Source organism: Lampetra planeri, chromosome 16 (genome assembly GCF_965212315.1).
Source record: "Lampetra planeri chromosome 16, kcLamPlan1.2.h2, whole genome shotgun sequence".
NCBI classification, from domain to species: Eukaryota; Metazoa; Chordata; class Hyperoartia; order Petromyzontiformes; family Petromyzontidae; genus Lampetra; species Lampetra planeri.
The window spans coordinates 12,692,688-12,718,159 of record NC_136122.1 but is presented as its reverse complement, the minus strand read 5'-3'; the positions used below and the strand labels follow the sequence as shown (position 1 = coordinate 12,718,159).

Sequence of the window (25,472 nt, the reverse complement as noted above, 5' to 3'; positions counted from 1 at the left end):
TGTCACAAGATCGTTCTGATTGCTTACTGGTACAAAGTGCTGCTGCTTAGCTGTACAAAGGGATCTCCGAGCCAAATTTCCATAAGGCAATACTATAACGACCCATTATGCCCGACATAATTAACGTCACAAATTCGTTCGTACTCAAATTAGAGCAGGGTAGAGCTCTTCTGTTGTTACTCAAATTCTACATTTCTCCGGATGGGAGCATTCTGTCCAAGGGCAGCAGCTACCAGCGATCACAAGGTAAAACTCGTGTTACATACCCCACAGGTAAAGTGGGGCTGAGTTGACCACGACTGGGGTTTGAACTCAAAATCGAATTATTTGAATCCTTTTTCACTTCTCACTGAGCCATATACCGGTCAGCATCATCAGCAAAGCGGCAATGATTTGTCTTTTACGAGATAGAGTCCTCCCCACACCATCTCCAGACCTCGAGGTCTCGTGAAGAGACAATCCATATCATTCTTGCACATATGGTTGAGTGTTTGTCTCTTGGCTGCTGTTCCATCTCCGGTCTCTTTCATTGGCAATCATCTCTTCTATTGATGTGTCCTGTCCATGCCCACTTGTTGAAGTGTCACTTAGATCATCGCACCAATCTACTATCACTTGCCATGTTGGACATCCTGAGGGTTGTGCATGAGAATGAAATCAGTTTTATCTACAATTTATCCACGAGGGATATTCTTTGTCCTTTTTTAAAATTCTTTTTTTTTTTAAACACATGCTCGCTGTTTTCATATCCCCACTGGCTGCAAACTGTAACGGATGTTCTCCTCTTGTTCATCTTTCCAATGCCAAATTTACCAATCATCCTCTCATCTCTCGTATCGCTTTCCCCCACATTTAAATTGAAGTCTTCCATGATGATGCTATTGCCTGTTTTGCTCTCATTCAGAAGTTGGAAAATGCCTTCTTACGTTTTTGTCAAATTCTACTTCTCGTGATTAAACACATTGTGTTGGTGATGCCGCATTTGCGGTGGTGCACAAAGCACAAGTGACAGCAAACTCAACAAATCAATAACACTGGTCTATGGGAACCTCATTTGCCAGTAAAAATATGATAATTGGTTCTTTACCCTTCTATCTGGCAACAAAACTGACACCTTTTTACAAGGAGTCATGTTTTTTGCCAGATAGAAGGGTAAAGAACCAATTATCAATAACACTGGTGTTAAAAAAATATATATAACAGGTGACAATTTGGGCAATGGCCCATCTGAGTTAGGGCCATCTCCCGAAACGTCACCGATTAATCTACTTTTTCTTTTAAGGCCACAATGTTATCGACTAATTAGAGTTTTTTTACATCTTTTCAGCTTGTTCTGGGGCATATACTCTCATCTTTAATCGTATATTGGTTGGAGAGCCTTAACTTGAGCTGGGAAACTATTTGTGAAGTACTCTTGAATTTTCAAACTCCAATTCCCCGAGTGACTAAAAATCCACGTGTCTGAAATTACTGTCAACTCGCCTATGATAGGCTTGCCACTATTTAATGGTTTTATTTAAAATTTCGTCTTATCTGCACCTCACAGAATCCCAAATATGTTCCAATGTATTTTTCAAATTTCTGTCGCCGGTTTGATAAGGTTTCATTAATTAGAGAGTCAGCATATTTGTGCGTAGCAAAGGGTCAAATCCAGAAGGCACTTTTTTAATAGCAAGTGATTTTGTCCCCCAGCTTTCTCAGATAATGCCATGGCTATTGTTTCTTTGGGGGGGGGGGGGGATGTTGGCGTGAAATTAATTGGGCTGGCCTCATGCCAATGAAGCTTGAACTATTGACAACATGGGCGGTGACGGGGCCCTAACGTTAGCAGTTCGAATCCACCGACCGCCCCCTGATTATCACTGCAGGTGCATTAACCGTAAAAACAAAACTATAGACGCTTCATCGTAGACGATCAAGATCCCATAACGTTGTTCGCAAAGGGCGGGCCACTGTGATGCCTGGCGCCGTGGTTCAAATTTGAAAAATGAGCCGCAAATTACTCAATTGGGATTATACGTGGCAATTATTGACCCCGACTGCAACACCTTTGTAGCAGGACCCCCCTAAAAATGTGTCGCAATACTCAACCAGGCTCTGCTGGGCAATCGAGATTAATAATTATAATAATAATGCAAGGTCAGCGTATATATTACCGAATAATTATATTGTGAACGTCGTGCGTGTTTGTGTTATTCATCGCTGTTAGACGTGCCATGTAAAGCCATTTTAATGATTTATTGCCGCTCAGTACGTTTCCTATACGTGACATTTTATCAGGGTGGGTACACCTGTGCAACTCCCAAACTCTGGTTTCTCCCGTGGATAAATAATGAGAAACGATAAGACGGCTATGCCAAGATACCAAGTCTAAGTCCTATTAAGTATTAAACCATTCCGGTAATTTATATTTCAGAGTGCAGTATATTATCAGGTTTCTCAGTTTTTTTATAACATTTCTGACTTCAGATGAGAACTTCGCACACACACCCCCAGACCATGTGGGCTCTTATCCTTCAGGTGCGTATATATATGTCGGCCTGTGTCACTCACGTACAAATCATGTGACACATCTATTGCTTGGTAGACATTGGTGACATGACTGCAAGGGATGAGAGTTGGTGTCGGGATTAAATGTCTGGTTTGCAAATAACTGCTCTTGAAGTTACAGCATTCCTTCTACGCCATCCTCCCCCTATGCACCACCGCAGAGTAAAGATGACTCGATGAATTGTCATATTTCGGGTCCGAAAATCTATTCAAGCATCGCTTATTTTTGTCTTTTGTTTACCCTCCTATTAGTGTTGTTTGTTTTTGTTTATAAATTGTGCCGCCTCGTGTGTGCACACGTGTTCACCTCATTAGCTCAAATGGAACTTTAGAAGATGAATTGAACAACATTCGCTGATGATGATGAAAATAATGATAAAATCCGTTTGGGATTATTAAGCAGTGATGTTCTGAATTCACGTTTTGGGCTATCGGAGTAAACATATATGTACAAATGAGTCTGAAAAGCGTGAGAACCAAAATAAAAGACTGGCTTATAGTTTGCACACATTGAGAAAATTTTTCACATGCACAATCCATGCGCTTTGAAAAAAGGCCATTGCCCAAGATGTCACCTGCTATATATTTTTCCTTTTTAAAGCCACACAGTTTTCTAGACAAACATGTAAAATGTTTCACTCTGATGCTATTCGATGCACGGCTGCGCTCATAATTTAAACTAAAACCTAACAGTGCACTGTTTGTACCTGGAACACATTTTTTCAACACCAGATGTCTGTTTAGTTTCACCGTTTAAACCTTTTTTTTATTTCTCCAAAATTCCACTTCGAGTTAACAAAAAATATCCTCGTCCGAAAAATGAAACTCCACACCCATCGAGTAAATTTAAACAAAAAACTGTACTTTATTTATCTTAGTACAGTGCTGCCCCCAGGGTCTTGTTTTGATAAAAATGAAGGCGCTTTCTATGAAGTAGGCAATGTCCGTTGTTGTAGTGGCACTATAGGAAGTGCTGTTAGCGCTCCATGCTTCCTGTCGGAGGACTTTCATGCACTGAGCAGGCATGTCACACGCCCACCCATATTTTGGTGCATATACAACACTTGCAACGTAAAAGGTTGTTAAGATAGTTATTTTCAAAGAAGAATATACACGCCAACAGAAACGTGTTGTAATGTTCCTTCGACGATTATTTTATCCTTCGACCGACGCTCCCGCCGTTTAGTTTGTTTGTCGCGATTCAGGTTGACAAATTCGATCCAAGAATACTTGTACTTTATTTTCACGTTGTAGCAGCACCTGGCAGCTGGAGGGGTAAATGAATTCATGTACGTCTTCGGACATGATCAGTCCGCTGATGGATGAAGGCCTCCATAGTCGTCGCCAATCTTTCGCGGTACTGCGATGTAGCCATCCATCCGCCGCCTGCACACAAGCTGATTTCATCGCTCCTTCTCCACGGTGGACGTTTTATCGGACATGACACGTAATTTAGGAATCTAAAAACATCTCTTCCTTCACACGTCATTTAATGCACGTATCACACGCTTAACGATCAATCCTCATCTATGTATCGATGCATCATTACACCGCTCGTCTTAAACAACCGCCCACTGTCATTATGGTTACCAAAAAAACTGTAATTATATAATATAAACCACTTTTACAGTACCGACTTCGATTCCTGGCCAGGGCTAAACATCCGTGGCGAGTGATATCTGAATCAGTCCTGGGCCTGCCACCTTCACCAGCGTGGCAAAGTATGTAAAAATAATTTATGGTAAAAAAATGTACGTAATTTTTCATGGAAAAAAACCCCACAATCAACCCATGGTGAGGCCTTCATCCGGCAGTGGATTAACAGTGGCTGTAAATTACTTACATTTTTGTGTGTGTACAATACGTCTCGTAAGAGCGGCAGTGGAAGCGCGCATGGCGGATGTGCGAGGCGGTCGCCTGACGCGCCGTGGGATGAGCGTGTCACCCACCCGGCGTTCGTTCTGGCAGTGAGTCTGCGGACGGAATCTGCACCTTTCCGCATCGCAGCGAGTCTTCAGGTTTACACACACGGCCCAATTTTTTTCTGTTTGGTGTGCAAGGGAAAAGAAAATCGCGTGCAGGCTCGTCGGCACAAAAGGATCGTTTGTGGCCTCGCAAGCAGACCGCGGAGTTCGCGTGTGTGTGTGTGCACGCACTCCACTGGGCTGCCGAGATGTGGCACCACTCCAATGTACCGTACAAATATAAGAGCTGCAAAATCACATTGACCGTTTTGCTAATTATTTCTATTATCATTGCTTCTTGTTTATTTTTGAATAAAACGTAATTAAAGTTCCCAATACCACTAATCTAAGGTCATATTAAATAGCAGTTGCCTATTAAATTAGTGCCGTGCAGAAAATATTTTCCCGCAGGAACTGACTGCACAGCCATAATATGACGATATAATTTTTGGAGGCCAATTAATGACTTATGTGTTTGACAGTTGTGTGCATTTTAAGGGTTATATAGGTGTTCAAATGTGCAAATGTGAGAAGGCCTATGGGCAGGTTTATGTTGGGTGAATTGCAAGTTAAATAAATCAAATAACTCAATGTTTCTTTTTGCGCTGGAAAATACGGGAAAGTGCGAAAACAATACCACAAAAACATAGTTAAAGAGCAATTGGAAACTGGCGTGGCGATCATCGTGGTGTCGTGAAACTTAATCATCGTATCATTTTGTAGAGAAAGATATCACCTTCTTGGTTCTTTCGGTAAAGTCACGTAGAAGGGAAATAATAAAATAATAAAAATAAAACATAATAAAATAATTCTCACGACGTTTCGGCCACAACGCAAGCAGCCGTCCTCAGGTGAAGAACAGGTCTGTCGGAAAGACAGCGTCTGAATGTCTTTCTGACAGACCTGTTCTTCACCTGAGGACGGCTGCTTGCGTTGTGGCCGAAACGTCATGAGAATTATTTTATTATGTTTTATTTTATTATTTCCCTTCTACGTGACTTTACCGAAAGAACCAAGAAGATGAATCCCTGCAGTCACGAAAGCTTTAAATCGAAAGATATCACGGCAAGCCCTCGGTGCACTGATGCATACTTGTGAGTTATCGACGCAGAAAATGTGAGAATGCATATATTGACTTGCACTTGGCCAGACTGTGTACAGCCCCATGAGTCAATCCACTTCTTGATCAGGGCCTCCCCCCCACACCTGTGGGTAGTAGGGGGTTATTTGACCATACTTCACGCTGGTGAATGAGGGGAGTACAGAAGTACAGTAGAACAACGGACTATTCCTGCACTGGCTCACCAAGTCGCGACGCATCCCTGTGACCCTGTGACGAGCTATTTGTTCACAGCTTCCCACCCATCCTGAGCACTATCCAGGTTCCTACCTCTCTTAACTTCCGAGATCTGACGAGATTGGGCGCATCCCAGGAGACCTGGTCGTGAGGCCTGCTATGAAGCTGCACGGTAGCGGTAAGAGCTCGGAATTCACACGCCTGGTTCAAACGTTACATTAGCCCCACGGCTAGACACAGCGCCATTGTGTGGAAGTCTCACTCGAGACGCACCGGGAGCCTCGTTGTCAGGCACTTGTAAGTGGGGAGGTGTGCTCTCCCGCCGATGTGGGTTTCAGGGATTGACTTGTGTCACGCGGCGCAAGACTGGCCAACAGTTGCCAACGGTCGGTTTAAAACGGTACCGGTTGACAAAGCGATTGTTCACGAGGTTCACTTGGGCAACGAATGGATGGCGGTTTCCCAAGGTCGCATGTTCAATGGGATCAATTGCAAACACCGTTTGCCCCCCCCCATTCCCGAAATGCCTACGTGCATGACTGAATGTTGGGTATGCACGAAGGATTATTGTTTAAATAGTGTGCGTAATTTACTGAGCCATACAGGCACGCGGATAATGATTGGCTCGGAGATTCAGATATAAATAAATGTTTGATATATTCATGTGCTATATGTTTTTGCATAATAATTTAGCACACCACGCCTGCATCTCATCATTTAATAAATATCTGCCGGTTCGGAAGCAATTGGTTTTTTTCCCTCAAAGTCTCTCACGCGTACATGTTATGTTTGTGTAGTCTTGTACAACAATTTCGCCAAATATTTGGAAATGTCTGTTGAATGGACATTAAATATATAATCCTAGGACAGCCAAAATAATGAAATAAAGATGTGGATGAGCATGGTTTGGGGCGCTTTCAGTAACCAGAACATGATAATGACAAACAACACACCGGTTGTGTCTGAAGAATGCATTTTTATCATCGGCGTGTTCTACATGTGATGACAGATTAATAAAAAAAACATGGACATTGATGAATAAAATGTAAGAAAAGCTGAAAAACGTGCAAAGGCGCATGGAGAGAGAGAGAGAGATGCATCCTTACAATTACTCTGGTAGACAGACGGAGGAACACGTGGATTATAGGACATGCCCCAGACAGGGAGCATGCCGTTGACTGTAAGTGGCGCTTGAGCAGGACACGTTTCTCGAAGGGATGATGGCCGGTTGTCAGAACGAGCAACGGAGTGGCAGCCCAAGGAGGGAATGCCGTCAGAGGGGTTTACTTTAACACGTGGTCGGCTTTCGCGACCAATATAATCCATAATAGAGTTTTTTTTTGGTTAGATCGCGTAAATATATAAATGTGTCGTTAAAACTCGCCACCACCCGACACAGCCAACTAGTAAGGGTTGTTACGTAAACAGATCATGGCCAATTTGTCACGAGTACAGCACACCGGTGTGTTGGAGAGCAAAGCCACAACGTTTACAATCTGAGTACGACGTTTCGCCAGTAATTACAACTAGCTTCATCAGGCGACAGCCAGAGAAAAATCCACCCGACCACGGTGAGAGAGAGACATGCAAACTCCAAATATACAGCAGGTGTCAGGGTCGGGATTGAACCCACGACCTCCTGTATACCAGGCGAGGTAGATAACATCGCATAGCTACCGTGGCGCCCCAAATGGAATGATCATGGCTGATGATGATGATGATTGGGAACTTAGTTGGCCAGGTACTGCATCGGCGTTCACACCAGAGAACCTTGCGTTCCCACATCAGACAATACCATTACACCAGAGCCCCTGGGCGGAGTGTCTCAACCCGTGGCGCACGCCGAGCTCTGTGGCCGACTCCATCAGAACCAAGATTTTTTTTTTTTCCTCCAGCCCAATGCTAATGGGGGGCAGTGCTCGGGTGGGCATTGGGCGTGGGAGGAAGGGGATGAAGCAGGAATTATTCACCGAGTCCTGTGGCTGATAGAGGAGCACGTCAAGGTGGAGCCGACCTTGTGTCATCATCGTTGTCTCACCATCGGCTCCGATTCTCTGAGGTCGTGGCTTCGAGTTCGCATCATGATGCAGCGGCGAGATGTTAACTCCCTTGCCTGGTATGCAGGAGGTCGTGGGTTCAATCCCGACCTCGACACCTGCTGTATATTTGGAGTTTGCATGTCTCTCTCTCCCCGTGGTCGAGTGGATTTTTCTCTGGGTCCTACGGTTTTTTCCCTCCACATTTATAAACGCGCGTTTAGAGTATTTGGCTGCTATACATTTTCACTTGATAAGCCACTTTGCTGAGCTATCACTTGTGGCCAGGTCATTTCCCAAAAAAAAACGATATAGCTCAGTGGACCTTACCTGGTTAAAATAAAAAATTGTTTAGCTTCCTTTTAAATTAGTCTAACCGTCTCGCCGATGCAAAAATCCACCCAGCCCCTGCACACACCAGCTGATTTCACTGCTCCATCTCCAACGGCGGTAATTTTAACGTGCGTGTTCCTGCTTTGGCTGCCCACTGCTTTTTTGTTAGCCTCGTTGCACGAGGTGGAGGGTATCGGGGAGGCGAGCATTGCAGGAGTGGATAAACCTACCACGTGGCTTTCATAGAATGGGTGTACGGAACCCCCGTTTTTGTGGGTTGTTCCTGGACCAGTAACTAGGCCAGCAGACTAGTCCCAGGCTAGTTCTCGTGCGATCGAGACATCCCGTCTTATCCCGTCTTACGAGTGATATCTGGCAAATTTTTTTGACTTGCGAATTTTTCTGGCGTGACCTTTTAGGGTGTTTTTGTTGTCCTGGTGTCTTTGGGAAGCAACCGGCCAAAGTGCGATGCCGCGTTGATTGCCATTTTAGGCGCCGTCACATCTTGCATCGCTTGCCAGCGCCCCCAAATGCACTGTACGTCGACTGGTATGCAATTTGGAATTGGCGAACATCCCAATGCACGAGGACTGCTCTGAAAACGAGGGGACCCGGTGAGACTTTCTTGAACATAAAAAAGGGCATCGTTATTATATGTCACACAATTGAATTATTATACAAAAAAATCTAATAGTGCTAATCAAAAATAATTAAGCACCACGAGAGGGGAAATTGGCCTACTCTTCCACACTGGCCAGATTTCTTGGAGTGCCCACACTGGAGCCCTCCGCTACGCGACCTCCCGAACGATCAGATACACTTGTGGCCTTCCCCATAGCTCGGTGGGCCTTAACTGGCAAAAGAAAAATAGCTGATAGTTGATTTACATTGTCGTGCGGATCGAGGCGGAGCCCGTGGACTCATCAAACTTGCAGCGTCCCTTCGTCTTCCGCGGTAAGGCGACTTCTGGACTGCGGGTCCAGCGCACTGGGCGAGAACGCCATGGCAGCGTCCCCCTGCACCTTGAGGGTAGTGCTCGACACACCTGGACACGTACAACACACATTGCAATTGGCTTGAAGGGTCCCTGGGTTCGGGTTAATTTTTTGCGTTTTAACTCCATTGTGAATCACCGCGGCAGAGAGGCCACTTGTGAAACCGCAGATGGCTTTGGTGCTGCTTTGCCAAAGATATGACATTGCTCGCATATTTGTGTTCTCTTCACACAAAAGCACGCCTGATTGGATTGTGGCGCTTTGGCATGGCTGATAGCTACCACAATTATACGCATCTTTAGACTGCCGACACGCGAATTATTTCAGCGGTTGAACTTAATATAAATATACAAACAAGACAAAGACTCCCTGGATAGCCTTAACATACCTTTGGGGCAAGTGCACCTATGAAGGCCAGCACGGCACACGAGGGAGTGTGGGTGGCCAGCACCCCGCCCGGCCGCCTTTGTCTCGCAAGTGACGATGTTTAAACATCGCACCAGGTACTCATTTGAGGCCGAGTCGACCTAGGGGAGGCCCAGGACCGGTTCAGATAGTCATCACTAGTGATGACGACCCGAGTTCGATTCCCAACCATTGCAAACATGAGTGGCGAGCGACATCCGAACCGGTCCTGGACACCTACTCAACTTCACCAGCCCCCACTGACCAACGTGAAGTGCGGTTTGCAATCGCCGAGACCGATGCGGCGTTGGGAGGCCTTCACCCAGCAGTGGGTGGGAGGAGGGGCTGGAAACGTTAATTAATACAGACGCTCCGAGCGGCGATGTCAAAGCTGCGGTCCACAGTTTTTATTGCGGCTTCGAGGCAGGCCACAGCACAGTAATTCAATTTGCCCAAGCAGAGATTCTCATGGAACATGGCACATTTGTTGGAGGTCAGCGGCTCAGATGCGTTGGGATACGAGCATGGCCAGAGGTGCTATTGCCTGTCCTTTGCACCTCTGCGCAAGCCTAAAAAAAGACGTCGCCGTGCCTGGATTGGCACCGCATGTGTTGTGGGAGTCTCGTGTGTGAGCTCTGGCCGTGATGTTGTGACACCGCGTGCTGCCTTTGCGTTCACCCGTACATTTCTGCTCGGATACGTGATTATATATTTTAAGTGCTTAAGACTGTGCATGATCGAACCCTCGAGTGATTCCGAATACGATTCCCTTGAGCGATTTCTCGTCATCCTCTGAGCCCACACTTATGTTTTCTGGCTCGCAGAACGTGGGTGGTGGGTTCGTGTAGCGGTAGCTGTTGCTTCCTCCGAGCGCAGCTCTACACACACACACGCAAGCAAGTTTGTTCTTGACCTAACGAGATACGACGGAAGAGTGATGGTGCCTCGTCCATTATTCCCACAGTAATTTGCGCGCGAGTGTCGTTCGCACTTTTTGTGCCGTTGAGTTTTCGTTTTGCGTTTAGTTTTTGTATCCTTCCCCCGCGCCACCGATTAGCAGCACGGTTGGCTACGTACGGTTCTAAAGAAGTTTTAGCATGCACAAGTATGTTTCTGCGAACGCTGAGGAACCCGCCACTCTGCACGACATGCTGTCGCGTTTCTTTTGCAGCTCACGCGCTCGCACCGTGCCAGAATGTTAAATGCGGGCTCGTGAATTACCGCGCTTCGACGGAAGGTGTTGCAGTCGGGAGAAATTAAATGCCTTGCCGCTGCTGAAATGATTGCCCGTCCCCAAGTCGCGCGCGCGCATTTTGTCCGTGTCACCGCGTGTGTACATATTCGGAATGCATGCACACGAGCATATCCTGTACACGCCTGCAAATGGACATGCAGTGCGTGTGTCAAGTGTCTGGAACGATTCACCCCCTTCCCGCCTCCCCCACCTCTCAATTTTACGAAACGCCATTGACGAATTGGCACAATTCAGGATCGCGATGCAATTAAAACGATTCCTGTGTTTTCGTTTTTTTTTCACAAGCACAAAGGTATTTTTGCTGTTGTTGCAAAGATAAAAAAGCATAATAATTGTAGGTTCATTAGTAAGCACAACACTCGCACATGCAAGGGTGAGGGCGGCGCACACTTTTTAGTTTGGTGGGTGTTGTTGGCTGAGTGAATGCGCAAACACGCGGGTGAGTGTGGCATGCGACTTAACATTCGACCGTGCTGATTGGAGGTGTGGTGCGTGCATCGTAACGCGCGCACGTGTGTGTGTGTGAATCAACATGTTTATCAATTTGTAACGGGCTGTGCGTAATTGGCTCTCATGATTGTCGGCAGCCACTTAGACCGCTGCCTTTCACTGTAAAAAAAAATAGGATTGATTGTGGAATCGGATCGCGACCCTGAATTTCTATAATTCATAGAATCGCTGGGGTGGGGGGAGATGGGGGTACGTGGGATGAATCATTACGCTTCTGCGGCGCACAGTCAGCAAATCATTTTAATACATCTATGTAGGTTTTTTCGCAGTTGTGCGGGACAGCTAATCAAATGCGTTTTCGGGTTGCACTGCGTGTTGGATGGGATGATGTCCAACGTTTTTCTCCAAGTGCTGGGAGCTTCAAAACCCGAATCGTTTCTGAATACTTCCTGAAGACGTTCCCAGCACGTGGAGCAAACTTGTCGAACCATCTCGCGAGCTCCGGTCATCCTCGCAGCAGTGGCTTTTGGCCGACCATCGAACAAAGACGGTGGTCACCGCATCATCATGTTCTTTGAGACGCGCTTCTGCGGCCGTCTGGAACGCTCTTCCTTCCGATATCGGGAAGCCACTGGAGTTGTGCACTTTTAAATATAGATTGAAAACTCATTTATTTAGAGTTACTTTTTTGTGTTTAGTTTGTTGTCCTTCCCCTTAGTCGCATATTCACTTTAAGATGTTTTCTTGTTCATGTTTTTTTGTTTGTTGCGGTTGCTCCCGATTCAAGACCCGAATGGCTCACAGGGCTATACCTAATACATGAACTTGAACTTGCACCTACGATTTAGCACGGTTGGCTACGTCCGGTGCGAAAGACGTTCAACGTACATACGAGAAACACGCGGTAAGACCTGAAAAGGCATCGGAGAGCTGTACGGCACAACGACAAAAAGATAATTTTGTGTTTTTATGTTATGGAGACCAAGCCCCTGACTCTCACCGCATCATTGGTGTAAGACTGCACCACCAAGAAAGGGGTTGTGGGGGGTTTTTGATGGCACGTGGCTGAACGTCTCGCTTGTGGACGCCACAAATCCGCTTGCATAGTTTTCTGCAGTCAGCATAGCACTTACAATAATTTGCAGCTACATCGGTGACCTTACCTTATAAAAAATAACTTGTGGCTGGGAAAGGGTCTTTTATCCTTCGATTAGCATGGTTTGGCAACGTACAGTGCGAAAGAAGGTCAACATACATACGTATATTTACGCTGAAATGCTGGGCCGATTCCTTTGTAAGTTGCCCGTTATGAGATACGGCAACCCCCGTATTGTTGTTGGTACCTCGGCTATAAACAGTGAATAATAATGTAATACTTTACTGTTTGCGCCATTCTTATAGCCCCAAAGCTATCACGAAGGCACTATGGAGACCCACCTGTGAAACTGCAGGGAGTTTCTCAGGTGGGAGCGATGTTCCTCTGTGTGTACAGTACTTTTTGAACTTGGCAAATTTGGATTATGACGCCCGAGGGGGGGGGGGCACGAAGGCCGACCCTATTTTTTAATGACATCATCGGGGGATCTCTAACATCCATTGTTGGTTAATAGACCCACAACAATAATCAGGGCTGCCTGCCGGATACAAGCTGTAAGCACCCCGCAGCAAGCTGCAAACGCCATAATGCCGAGGCGTATCACCTCCCCATTGTGGTGATAAAGTCCAGGCAAGGGGCTTGAAGAATGGGCGAATTTTTTTTGCACTTTATATATATCTGTTGTCAAATGTGGTTGAGAAAAAAAAATACTTTTCACAAACTGCGGTGTTTTTCTTCTAATCCGTTTTGGCAAATCGAGTGAAATTTGGCTCCTTTTGTCCACAGTTGTGGGTGCTCTTTATTCCTCCACCCGCCTCAAAACAAATGTTTTCCAAACCTGAACCCAGGGCCTGATTGCCAACCGTGTAAGTATTCATTATCATCACGAGTCACTAACCACTGTTGGAATGAAGCGCTCCCAAAGCTGTCGCCATCTCTTGCCGTTTCTCGATGCCAATGGTTCGTCTCGCTTGTTTGGGTCGGCAACCAACATAACAAGAAGGGGCATTTTTTTTCTTTAGAATTCGGTACAAAACTCGATATCTCAAGAGCCCTCAACGCGTCGGAACACATACGTGTACATTAAGTCACGAAGCAGCCTGTAAAGAGCTCTTTGGTTTTTTCGGTAAAGTCACGTAGGTAAAAAATAAAAGAAAAATAAATTAAATCACGACGTTTTGGAGGCAACACAAGCTTCCGTCTTCAGGTGGAACCGTCACAGCAAAATTACCGTATCACTTGAAACGTCGTGATTTAATTTATTTCTATTTAATTTTTCACCTACGTGACTTTACCGAAAAAAACAAAGAGTGTGGATACTCTTAGTTTTTTCGTTAAAGTCACAGGTAAAAAATAAAATTAAAATTAATAAAAATAAAATTATAATATTTTATTTGTATTAATTTGAAAATAAAAAAATAATATTTCATTTTTATTAATTTTAATTTCATTTTTACCTACGTGACTTTACCCGAAAAAACTAAGAGTATGAATCCTTGCAGTCACGAAAACTTCAAATCTATAATTGAGTCTCCTGCTCTTCCGGAGCCACCGGGTTTACCGAGCCCTGGTCGAGCTCGTGCACACGAAGCCGATCTCACGGCTCCATCTCCGCCGTGCTTGTCCTCTCGTAGGTGCGTTCTCTTTTTTTTTTTCAAGACACAGGTCGCTTTATTTAAACCTCCAGCACAAGCTCGTGCGAAACAATAACAACAATAAACAGGACGGTTACATTAACGGCGACAATCGCCACGTGTCGGGCAATGCCCCCACAGTCACTCCTTTAAGTAGGTCACGTGCATCGTGGGCTCACATCACTGGCATCATCGTCGTCGTCGTCATCATCGTTATAACGATCATCGGCGAAATCGACATTCTGCCGGGGGGGGAGGGGTGGTCGACAAACCATAAATACCAACCGATTTTTTTTTGGGCGGTGGTAAGTCCACAGCACTTGTCCCGTGGATAGTAGTCTGAACGCCGGCGTATATAGGAATGTGGAATTGTCACACGCGGACCAGGGCTTCCAATGAGGGCGAGCGACGCCCTTGCGTGTGAGCGGGGAGGCCGCGTGTTCTCTTCATGTGGGCTGCCGCCCTCTGGCCGCGTTCTCGACCATCACCTCTCTGCCGCACGAAGAATCGTCGCCGATCAGAATCGACGCGTTGTTTCGTCTCGTTTTTAGTTGCTGTCTCTTCGGAACTGCCACTTGCGTGTCTAGTCCTGTCCACTGCTTTCACGTGAACATGATTAGGATGCACCCGAAATAATCGATTGTCACACGCATGATGTCGTGCATGCATCGCGGATGTAAAGAGTCTTATCTGAATAATTGAATTGTTGCATGAAGCCTTCCCGGCCCGAGTAATTTACCCTCCAATGTTGACACAATGTGACTGAAATGTGTGCATTTAACCATGTGTGCATTACTGTATCTGTGGAGGACTCCACTTTACCCACATAGTGTCAAGATTGGAGTTGAAATTTATTTTCATGGGCTAAAGGGCTAAAAGCGCCCCTGGATGTATGAATAACTACGAGTAACGTTCATGAATACTGCACGGCCTTCACTACCAACTTATTGTGTATGCATAAACGAGACGCCTGACATTTTTACTTTGAATTACTGCGCGAAATAAAGTTGTGCCACAGCTGCACAAAAACTTGGTCTTGCAAACTCGAGAATGTTCCTCAATGGGAATCATTATTTCAAAGAATAATTTTTATTTTATATCCCAGGTGAGAGAAATTCAACTTAGGCACTGTAGTTTTAATGGTGCGAATTGCCGAAACACGCCCCCCTCGTGAGCCCCGAGGGTCACATGACCACCCGCGTCAGTTTTGTTGCATCAAATTTATATGCCCCACGTAGCCCCACGTAATTCTTTTTTTTTATGCGTAATAACGCTCGACCCATCCATCTACCGGTGCAGATAGAGTATCACTCGCACGCCGATGTTAGCCATGATTGGGAATCAAACTGAGGTGTGTCTTCAGAGTGTGTGCGGTGGCTCTAACCGCTGTGCCACTACTCCACTCACAACAGTGTTACTCAGTTTATCTGGGAGTGCTCGTGACATTTGACGAGTGTTTACCCATCGAACAGAGCGCTTTCTTGCCCGTGTGTCTTTCATGGCTTTCAAGGAGCATCAAGCATGGAAAACAGCACCAAAATATGCCTCGGATTTAGCTCGAGGGCCAGCCTGTGGCTGCAGATTTTGGCTCATTGGTGAGGCTGCCACTGTTTAACGGGCTTACGTTAGCAGCTTACCGCAACACTGGAGACCTGCGTGATGGGCTTTGGCAAACGGGACGAGCTCGCTGTGATCTGTCCGCTGCTGGATGCGGTATCACAGCCTCGCAGTGCAACTAACTATCTATCTGGCGCGCTGCACACGAGTTGATTCCATTGCTCCGTCTCATGCAGCCTCGTCTCTTTCGCTGGAGCGCCGTCGTAACCCACCAATTCCTTCCAGCGGCGTGCGTCTGTCCCCAAGCTGCTTATTTTTTTGTAAATTACTTTTAATTACCCTACCACGGGGGGTTGGGGGGCGGCCGTTGTACAACTTCCGCAACAGGTGAAGTGGTGCATAGCGGGATAGGCGGCTCGGACAGACAGCCAATGCGGACGTGTAGGACCGTGGCGTTCTGTGGCACGTGCGTCAGATCCCTTTTCTTTGGGGAAGTCAGTCTCATCTCAAGTTCAGTGAAGTCAACTCAGGATCTCTGGAGTGGCATTCACGAGGGGGCCCCAAAGCTGGTCGAATTCCCCTTCCCTATTCCTCAGTTTCAGACTCGGGTGTTTCTAAAGCTGCTCGGGCGAAGAGGGAGTTATGTCAGAGGGTGAATGAGGGCGCCCCATGCCTGCTTGTCTTTCTTAATCAATGTGGCAGCATCTCTCACTCAGCACGTGTTTGATGAATCGTATATATTTTGCTCTTCCTGTCGCATTGACTTCTAGATAAAGCGTGTAATATAGGAGGCTGGCGTTTCTCTTCTCAGCTCTGAAGACGGATCAGTTGGCCAAACATGAGCCTGAAAAAATGTTTCGCCTTTGTAAATTCAAAGGTCATTTTCCCGTGCTGGGTGATTATCGGAACGAAGTTTGCTCAGTTTGACTGTTCAGTGACAGCTGGTAAAACATTCTCTTTATAATAATCATAGCCAGGTGAAGGAACCCCGTTGAGTTACATTATCTGTTCTTAAAGGTACACCTGTATTTAAACATATCCGCTCAAAAACAACATCGACGAGAATTGGCATCCTGCAGTTAACAGCGCACCGAGAAAATTGGCTTTTTTTATTGTTTAGTTTTCTTGTACTCCCGTTATAAATGTGTTGGCCAGGTGTATTGGTGTTAATTATTAACGCAAAGGACAACAACAACAAAAATCCCTCCCATCGTTTGTGTTGAGCTCCACTTGGGTCCACCTCAGCCCATTCTACATCAAACGCTGCTCGCAGATTCCCCCCCACCCCAAACGGCTTTAATAGGCGCTCGCTAACAGCACACGCGTGAACGGTGATCCTTCTCCCTGCAAAAAAAGACAGATCGCCCCTATAGCCTCAACAGGCTGTTGGGGCAAGTGCTTTTAGCGAGCACCTGCGAAGGCCGGCACAGCACACGAGGGGGTGAGTGGCCAGCACCACGCCCGGCCACCTTTGTCTCCCCCAGTGGCGATGTTTACACGCCGCACTAGGTACTCGACCTAGGGTAGGCCCATGACCGGTTCAGCTAATCGTCACTGGCCGTGAGCGGGAATCGAACTCGGGTTGCCGGGTTCATTGCGCAGCGTACTGACCACTGCACTACCATTCCCCACTGCGTGCACACGCATTGAAGATCTCTCTGTGGCTTTGACAGACAGTTGGTTCAAATGCAAAGTCGTTGAACCGCCCTGTAGCCCAATACACCATTGGAGCAAATGATGTGAGCGAGCACCTATTAAAGCCCGCACGGTGAAGGCCCGATCTCCTTTATCTCAGGACTGGTTCGGGATATCACTCGCGACTGATGTTGATCAAGGCCAGGAATCGAATTTTGGTTGACTGGTTCAAAGCGGCATGCGTGCTAATCCCCCCATACCACTGCCCGCGACGTGCAGATGGCCACGTGTTCGATCGCCACGCAGGATCTGTTTTGAAATGGCTGGTTTGGGGTCGGCATGATAACTTATGAAGATGATTCGAATAAAAAATGTCTGTGTTTAGCTTGTGTTTATATAACCCGCACGGGTTATCTAAACCGACCGCCTTTGTCTCCCCAGTGCAGCTGAGATGACCCGTGCGAGTTTAAATGTGCACATTTAAACTCTCGGACAATCTTCCACAATGATTTATCGTACGTGATCATGTTAAGGGCACTAAAACCACATAATATTTTTCGTCACGTTGCGCAATTTGTTGGCAACTAATGCGACGTATATTAATTTTTTAAAGCCAGATTTTAAGTTGAGCTGGCTGAAAGGTACAGCAGTCACATGAGCGGACGCAAGAGAGGAGAGATGCCAACCGCAGATGTTGGGCAGAGAGTGGCTCATGTGCAGGCGCTATACGTGCGGCTTGCTTCACAGGAATGTACAAGATGGTAATGGCTTTGGCTCAGGGCTTTCATCCAGAAGTGGGTAGATCAAGTCCGGTGATGATGGCGGCGGCGGAAATCGTCGCTTTGTTAAATGGTTCACGCAAAAAAAAAACTGCTCTATTAAAGTCACTGTTGTTTTGAACCGAATTTTTATGTTATTACCGAATAGCAGAGGCAGTTTTAATTAATTGCACGGGCATTCCACACTTCGCTTTGTCTGAAATGCATTGCATTCGTATGCATATGAGCTGCCACGATCGATACAAATTGAAGATAACGTACATTCTTGTGTGAGCCGGGACTAGTCTGACCGGTTTGCCCCCCACCCCACAACGAATCTGAAGTTACAGCAGTCGGGCCAAAACATGGTGTTCACGACTCGAGTACTCTTGTGCCAAAGTGGTTACACATTCCTGCAGAGCCAGAGAGAGTGGCTGGCTTGGGTGGCTTTGTGTGGCCGTGGGGGTTGGTATCACAAGCTCGGTTCCACAAGACTGAAGAGTAGGGGTGTGTGGGGGGGGGTCTTTGAGCATAGCGTTGTGCATTCAAATCTTGTGGCGGTCACATGACATGCATGCATGTGTAGTGGCGTTAGCGCAGGGTTTGAAAACAGCAGTTGCATTCATATACAAGATTGCAAACAGTGAGGTCTGCTCTGGATATGCAGGTGCAGGCGGGTGGCCTGGAAGACAGTAGACACAGAGACGCCAGCAATTAAGGAAAGAGGCAGTGATTGGCTGGCTGCAAATGCAAACGCGGGGTAGGCGCCAAAGAGGCAAGAGGGAGAGGCGATAAGGGGGAGAACGAACACGTGCAAGAGACACCGGCTTAATGAGGGCCATTTGAGGGCACTTAATGAGGAGGGGGATATCAGGGGAACGTGTGAAGCAACGGGGTTGAGTTGGTTGAAGATGAAGCAGTGAACAGTATTCAAGACAAGTCCAGGACCTCGCCCTCCACACCTCGTCCTCCCCAGCGGTGTTGGCTGATCCCCCGCTGCGGGGCACGGGCGAGGTTGGAGGTGCAGGAGTTAACAGGCTAGCGAAGGAGAGGCTCGCGGAGGCTAGCGGGGTGAGAAGTTAGCAGAGTATACAGAGAGAGAGTCCGTGACAGGCTCTGAGAGCGGGGAGTAACAAGCTAGCGGAGCTAGAGAGAGTAAGCTCTAAGTAGCAGGCTAGCAGAGGAAGAGTTTGCGACAGGAGTGCGTGGTGTTGAACGTGAGAAGCATCCGTGTGGGATTCTGCGAATAAAGTGACACAGCGGAAAAGACGAAGTTGTCTGCGTGAATAAACACCACTACACATGCATGATGAGAGCCTTTGCCTGCATGCTGTTTGTGAGCGGAGGACCTTTGGGCGTTAGTAAAATGTAATTGTCTGGGGCCTTTTTGCACTGCCCTGTTGTGATGGGTTTTCCTCAAAATTAAAAAAGTAACATTTTAATTATTGGTGCCTGCAGGCAAGTGTTCGTGGGGGTCCATATAACGTAGAGATGTCAGCCCGTGTCACGTGTGGGCCCCTAGAGAGATGTTTGACAGCAGTGTACAATGGTGACCGTCCTGGACTGGCGAGTCCCAATGAGGACACACCTCCTGTGATAGACCCCGGCGACAAGGAATATCCCCTAGCTTTCATGCTCCGCGAAGCTTCTGGGGGCCACAACCCCAAAACCGCATTGGCAGACGCGGATACTCGAAGCACGAATGGAAAGGTTAAACACTCTCCGTTGTGCGACTGTGGGTCACCACCCACAATAAAACCGTGTGGAACAAACAAACCACTCTGCGCCAGACTCACTTGCACGAATGACGCATCGGAGCAGTTCACCACTCCGCTATGCTTGCTGCAGTTATCTGCCTCAACCACCGCAATGTAACAACACGGTTGCATCAACCATCAAGGAAATTGCGATCATCCTCCCAGCGCCGGCTTTTGGCTAACGATCGAACAAAGACGGTCACCGCATCACATGCTTTTAGATGCGCTTCTGTGGCTGCCTGGAACCCTCTTCCAATATTCGGCAGCCACCGGAGCTCTGCACATTTAAATCAAAATTGAAAACTCATTTCTTTAGAACTGCTTTTTATGTTTTAGTTCGTTGTCTTTCCTCCGCACCTCCGATAAGCACGCTTGGGTACATACGGCACGAAAGAAGTTGAATATACACACGTCCATACGTCGCTCTACATCAACGTCAGTCATACGGAAGAACAAGAAGGTGGCCTATTGGAATGGTCGTGTTACCTTTTGAGCAGGTGGCCTAAAGCAATAACACGGCCACACGTTCAGCTTTCTGAGCTGGTGGCGTGAGTAAGGGCTGAGAGCGTTGTACGTGCGGCGGTGCTGTTTGTGAGCGCACAGAGTTGCTGAATCTACGAAGCGGTAGGAGGTCTCACCGGACCTGACGGTGAGACTCTGCTTGCCACCTTGTCCCCCAGTTGAACCAATATCATCCTCTTTTTTTCTGAGATAGCTGTCCTTGGGAAATGTGCAAGCATATCCAGATAAAAACTGAAGGGGAAGAAAAAGGTATTTTGATGTCCTAGGAAGACATCGATTTCCCCTGACATTAGAAGTCCCGGTTTGGGTGATAATTATGCACCACTCAAGACATTGCATCTCAATGTAGTTCTCCCCCCTTCTGGTCTTGCGAGATAAATTATTGTTTTCGTGATATGTCCCTACTTGATAATTGGTTTTTTTACCCTTTTATCTGGCAACAAAACTGACACCTTTTTTACAAGGAGTCATGTTTGCATTGACCACAATACCTGCAGTCATAATGCAAAAAAAAACATAACTGATAATTTATGCACTGTCCTTGAAGTTGATTGGTCCACACCCGAGACAGCTTTCCTTAGAGCCTAGTCTCACGTGGTGATGGACCAGATGACGTCAAAACGCGTCATCAACTTCAAGGACAGTGCATAAATTATCAGAGTCATGTTTTTTGTTTGCATTATGACTGCAGGTATTGTGGTCTATGCAAACATGACTCCTTGTAAAAAAAAGTGTCAGTTTTGTTGCCAGATAAAAGGGTAAAAAAACAACTATCATAATTTTTCTTCTGGCAAATGAGGTTCCAATGATGTCCCTACTTGTTTTTGTACCAAGCCTAGGTGAGTACCGTCACCTCGAGCCAGTCGTCGTTGCGATAAGAGCCTTGAGTGGATAGTCGAACACGCGAGCATACGCGAGCACGCACGCACTCACTGGCAGGAAAAATCCCTTGGGGGTGAAATGATGTGGTGGGATGATACATGCGCCTCTCCGAGTTTACATATCAACGATCTAAAATGGTCGCGCGCGCGTCGGGATTTCTCGCTCGTTATATTTGCACCGCACGTCCATAGAATTGGGATTCCATCATCACACAGCCCTCACCAGGGGGGGGGGGGCGTGGGGCATTGCCCGTCTTGCCGCTCCTCGCTTTCCTCCCGAGTCGTCGCGCCCCGAGATGTATTCAAGATTGGAAATTTAAATTTAAAAAAATATCGTCGTGTTAGCATCACTTGACATCGCAAAGGAATAAATCCGTCTTGTGTATTTCTTCTTACTCTATTCGTATTATGTATCCAGACACAAGACGTCTTGACCTTTGTGCGAACGACGTAGTCCCGCCATTCATTTGGCTCGCTGGAGTAAAATCAAAGCTCTTCATTAGGGGACCGGCAGCAGGAGGAGCAGCAGGCAGCCGCGCGCTCGCGTCTTCTGTTCCGAGTAGCGTCGTCGGCTGTTCCGAGTAGCGTCGTGATGCACGGCGGGCCGGGCAGTGTCCACGAGAGTGCGGACGGTCCGCTCGGAGAACAAACGCGCGGCTCGCGCACAAAGGGGGGCCACCTCCCGCCGCATTGCGCCGGTCCCATTGACTCGCACGGCTTGCGGAGGCAAAACGTTTGCCGGCTTCTCGCATTGAACTGCCCATCCCCACCGCCCACTTTATTATGATTAATACAGTACTACTCGTGACGAGTTTTTGCACGTGGTCACCGCGTTTCATTTCACACGTGCGAAACACCTCAACGCAGTCGTCGATAACGCTACCTTAAAAGGATTAAAATATACTCTTTGGTTCTTTCGGTAAAGTCACGTAGGTTGAAAAAATAATAGATCACGACGTTTCGATCGCCACACAAGCAATCGTCCTCAGGTTGGATAGAGAAAAAAAAACACGGGTGTGTTTTTTATTATTACCATTAGAGTATTTCACCCGGAAAGTCCCTTGAGATAGAAAATCTCGTTTGCAAGGCTGTCCAGGCTGTCGGTTGACACACGAGGCAGCGAGGCCACGTAATGACACGTGTACACGCAACCGTAAATCTACGATTTGTATGGTTTGCGAACTAATATATCACAGACGACGTTTTGGGCAATGGACCTTGTTCAGAGATATTCGAGAACCTCGCCAGGCTAAGAGACCATGCCGTATCATCATCACGCGGCCGATACTGAAACACATTCCTCAAGAGGGAGCTGGTCGGAACGTTGGGTTGCTCGGTCAATGGCCAGGGTCAACGGCGACGTGGTGTATTCCACAAATATGGCTGACTGTGAGGGCGGGCACAAGCCGGCGTGAGTAGGTTAAACGTTGAGTTTTATAAGGGCACCACGGGGTGACCAGCCCCTCCCCACCCAGCCCCACCCCACCCAGCCCCACCCCTCCCATTTTTGGATGCACGACGGACGGACACAATAATCCCCTGTGGGCTGGTGTAACCAAGAGGTTCCTACCAGTATAAGCCTCTTAACTGTGGTGGCAGAATAGAAGGTGATAAATATTGACCCGAAATATTGCCTTACATAATTTCTCCTTTTAAGGCTACAGTGTAAATGATAGATGTGTTGAGTTTTCATCATTATTTGTGATTGTGCACCACTGCCGACGCAGCATCGCCAATTAATTGTTTTACGTCTCACGTGAGCCCCAGTGCGCGTGTGTTCTCCTCTTGTGAAGGTGATGCGAGGTTCAAGCATATCTTATTAGGTGGTGGGGCAGCGGGTCCACACGCTGTTTGTGCTCTCTAACTCTTCATTAAACATTCATTTGCTCGCTGTAAAGCACAGTTAATATTGCATTGAGCCTTATTAAAAGGGGCCCAACTCAAACACCATTGTTAGCCTGGGGACTTAAACGCGCATTTGTTCACGTGAAAACACAACAAACGTCCACGCCGCGTGCGCTCTCGCGCGTTTGTGTCAGCTCTTTGATTTTTTTTTATTGAGCGGAAATTAATTTCCGCCAAACAATCATTAACGCTCTTGTGCCGCACGTATGACTTTTGCAGTATTATTTCCAGACGCAGGTAAAGGGATTTATTTTTTGCTGTCCTTTTGTGTTGAGCTCCGCTTACTCACTCCCAGAGCGTTCGAGGAGTGGGGGGGGGGGTGGCAGAAATAAAAACATTAGTGATAAGGTATTCGAGCCGCAGGAGAGGGCAACGTTTCCGCTCCCTGGCATTCTTCATCGGGCGCTTTCGCATTTTTCACCGCGCGAGGATGAGCGCTGCGTGCGCGTCGAGGCGCACGCAGCGCTCCTGTGCTGCGTCGTGCCCAGCATCCGTGACGCCGGCGGCCACGGCGCGCAGCTCCCGTCCACAATTAATTGGTGTCCCGACGAGCGGCGAGCCGACCCGGCCTCAAGTGAATTACCGCCTGCCGGCGTGCCCGCGGGCTCGCCGTAATGGTTTTCCGCCGACGCGAATTGGCCGAGCAGCTCCGTCCCGCAGACTCGGCTAAGGGAGAGGGAGTCGCGCCGTGGGACGAGAGGGCTGTCCGTCGTGGAGATGGAACGATGAAATCGGCTCGCGTGGATTGCTCATGGCAGTGGATTGCTCATGGCGGGTGATGAACAACGCAACTCGCCTGGACACAGGCTGTGCCAGACCTGGTCTTAAGCACCTCCGCGCGTTTGTATAAATGCACGCACGTTGAAACAGGACAAGTTATTGGTAAGTAATTGGATGGCTTCGACATTACAAAGGGCTGAGCGCTTATGTAAATTGGCGTGGATTGCTCCCTGCTCACTGAGATAATATCGTAATTAGCGCGGACAACCGCAACAAGAACACCAGCGCACGATTACAGATGCAGTCACGATGTAATTGGCAATATTCATTCCGCTGAGCAATTGGTGCTAACTGCGCGGGCGTGATGCACACTCATTCGTGAGGATCGCCCTGAGAATTGCCGCACATCGCCGACACGCTGACGAGGCCGCAGAGGCGAGCTGTTGGTGAACCGGGAAATAAAAGAGGGCTCTCCCCGTCTCCGCTTGGGGTTGGAGGCCACTGCTTTGGGGAGGGGGGGGGGTCAGAGGTTACGGGCATGGGCTGGGGGCCAGTGGAAATAGCGAGAAGGGGTTTGTTGCTGTTGTGCTTTCCAACTGCAGCTGAAAGCGTGAATTCACGAGCCCTTGGCCGTTGGTCTGTAATAAAGGGGGCGCAATATTTCTCAAGTCGAGTCGATCCAACATGAAACCGAAAATTTGCATCGAGTTGTGTTTTTGCGTTGGGGTCTTGCCCGAGTTCGAAACCGGCCAAAATCATCAGAACGGTTGCTCAAAACTTGCAGGCACAAACCAGAAAAAGAAGGGCGATTTGTAAATATGCAACAAAAAAAGTGTTTCCCCTGACAGCTATCTGTCGTCTTGTCGTGCTGCTGATTAAATACATGCGAGAACAAACGCGCCGCGGAAGGCATTGCAAATCCATGCCCATGCATAATTTTCCCCCCCTTGTGTTTTGCAAGTGGAGACCACCCACTCGTGAAGGACTGCGCTTTGTCCCTGCAGGCATTGTCTTCGTGTCTGCGTAACAGCGCCAGTTATTGAACAACAACAGCAGCAGGCATCACAATCAAGCACTGGAGGCCGGTTTCGACTGGCTCGGCTTGCGAGCGTACGAGCAGGGAGGCAACTGCCCACTGGAGCAACTTTCATCATCATCCTGAGCTGTCCAGCCATGATCTGTCCACTGCTGGATGAGTACCCCCCACCCTCCCCCCCCAAGTCACCGCCATCACTCAGTCTTGCGATGCAAAAATTCACCCAGGTCCTGCACATGAGAACTGATTCATCACTCCATCTCCTGGGTGGATGGCGCATCGTGTGTGCTCACCCTTGGGCTGCCACTCTTTGAAATTGGGTCCATCTTTTAAAAACACGCTGCATTATCAACCCTGCCAGTGTCGTGTTATTGTCCAAGCCCGCTTATTTTTCTCAAGAGTCGGTGTGATGACGTCGTTAACTTACGCGCGTGTCTCCAATCCTGCCTGTCGATGTAATTCCGAGCGCGAACGACTTTCTCCACTGGAACATTTGCCACTGACGCTGTTGGCTACAACAAAACCATTGGGTAGGCTGCAGGCGATTTTGCTCTGCAGAATGCTGGCAGGCCGTGCAATCGGATTGTGAAATACATCCGAGAACAAACGGACGATTAGGCGGACAAACTGTGCGTGCTGCGATTCACGCCGTTGCAATTGGGCACATTGTCTCGTTCCATTCTCGT

General features: G+C 47.6%; 1 protein-coding gene across 1 annotated transcript in view; it reads left to right on the top strand.

Annotated features, from left to right (window-relative positions):
• LOC144722973 (N-acetyl-beta-glucosaminyl-glycoprotein 4-beta-N-acetylgalactosaminyltransferase 1-like) overlaps positions 1 to 25,472 on the top strand; it is a 107,268-nt gene that overhangs the window by 2,632 nt on the left and 79,164 nt on the right. The gene's annotated exons all lie outside the window — the stretch shown is intronic.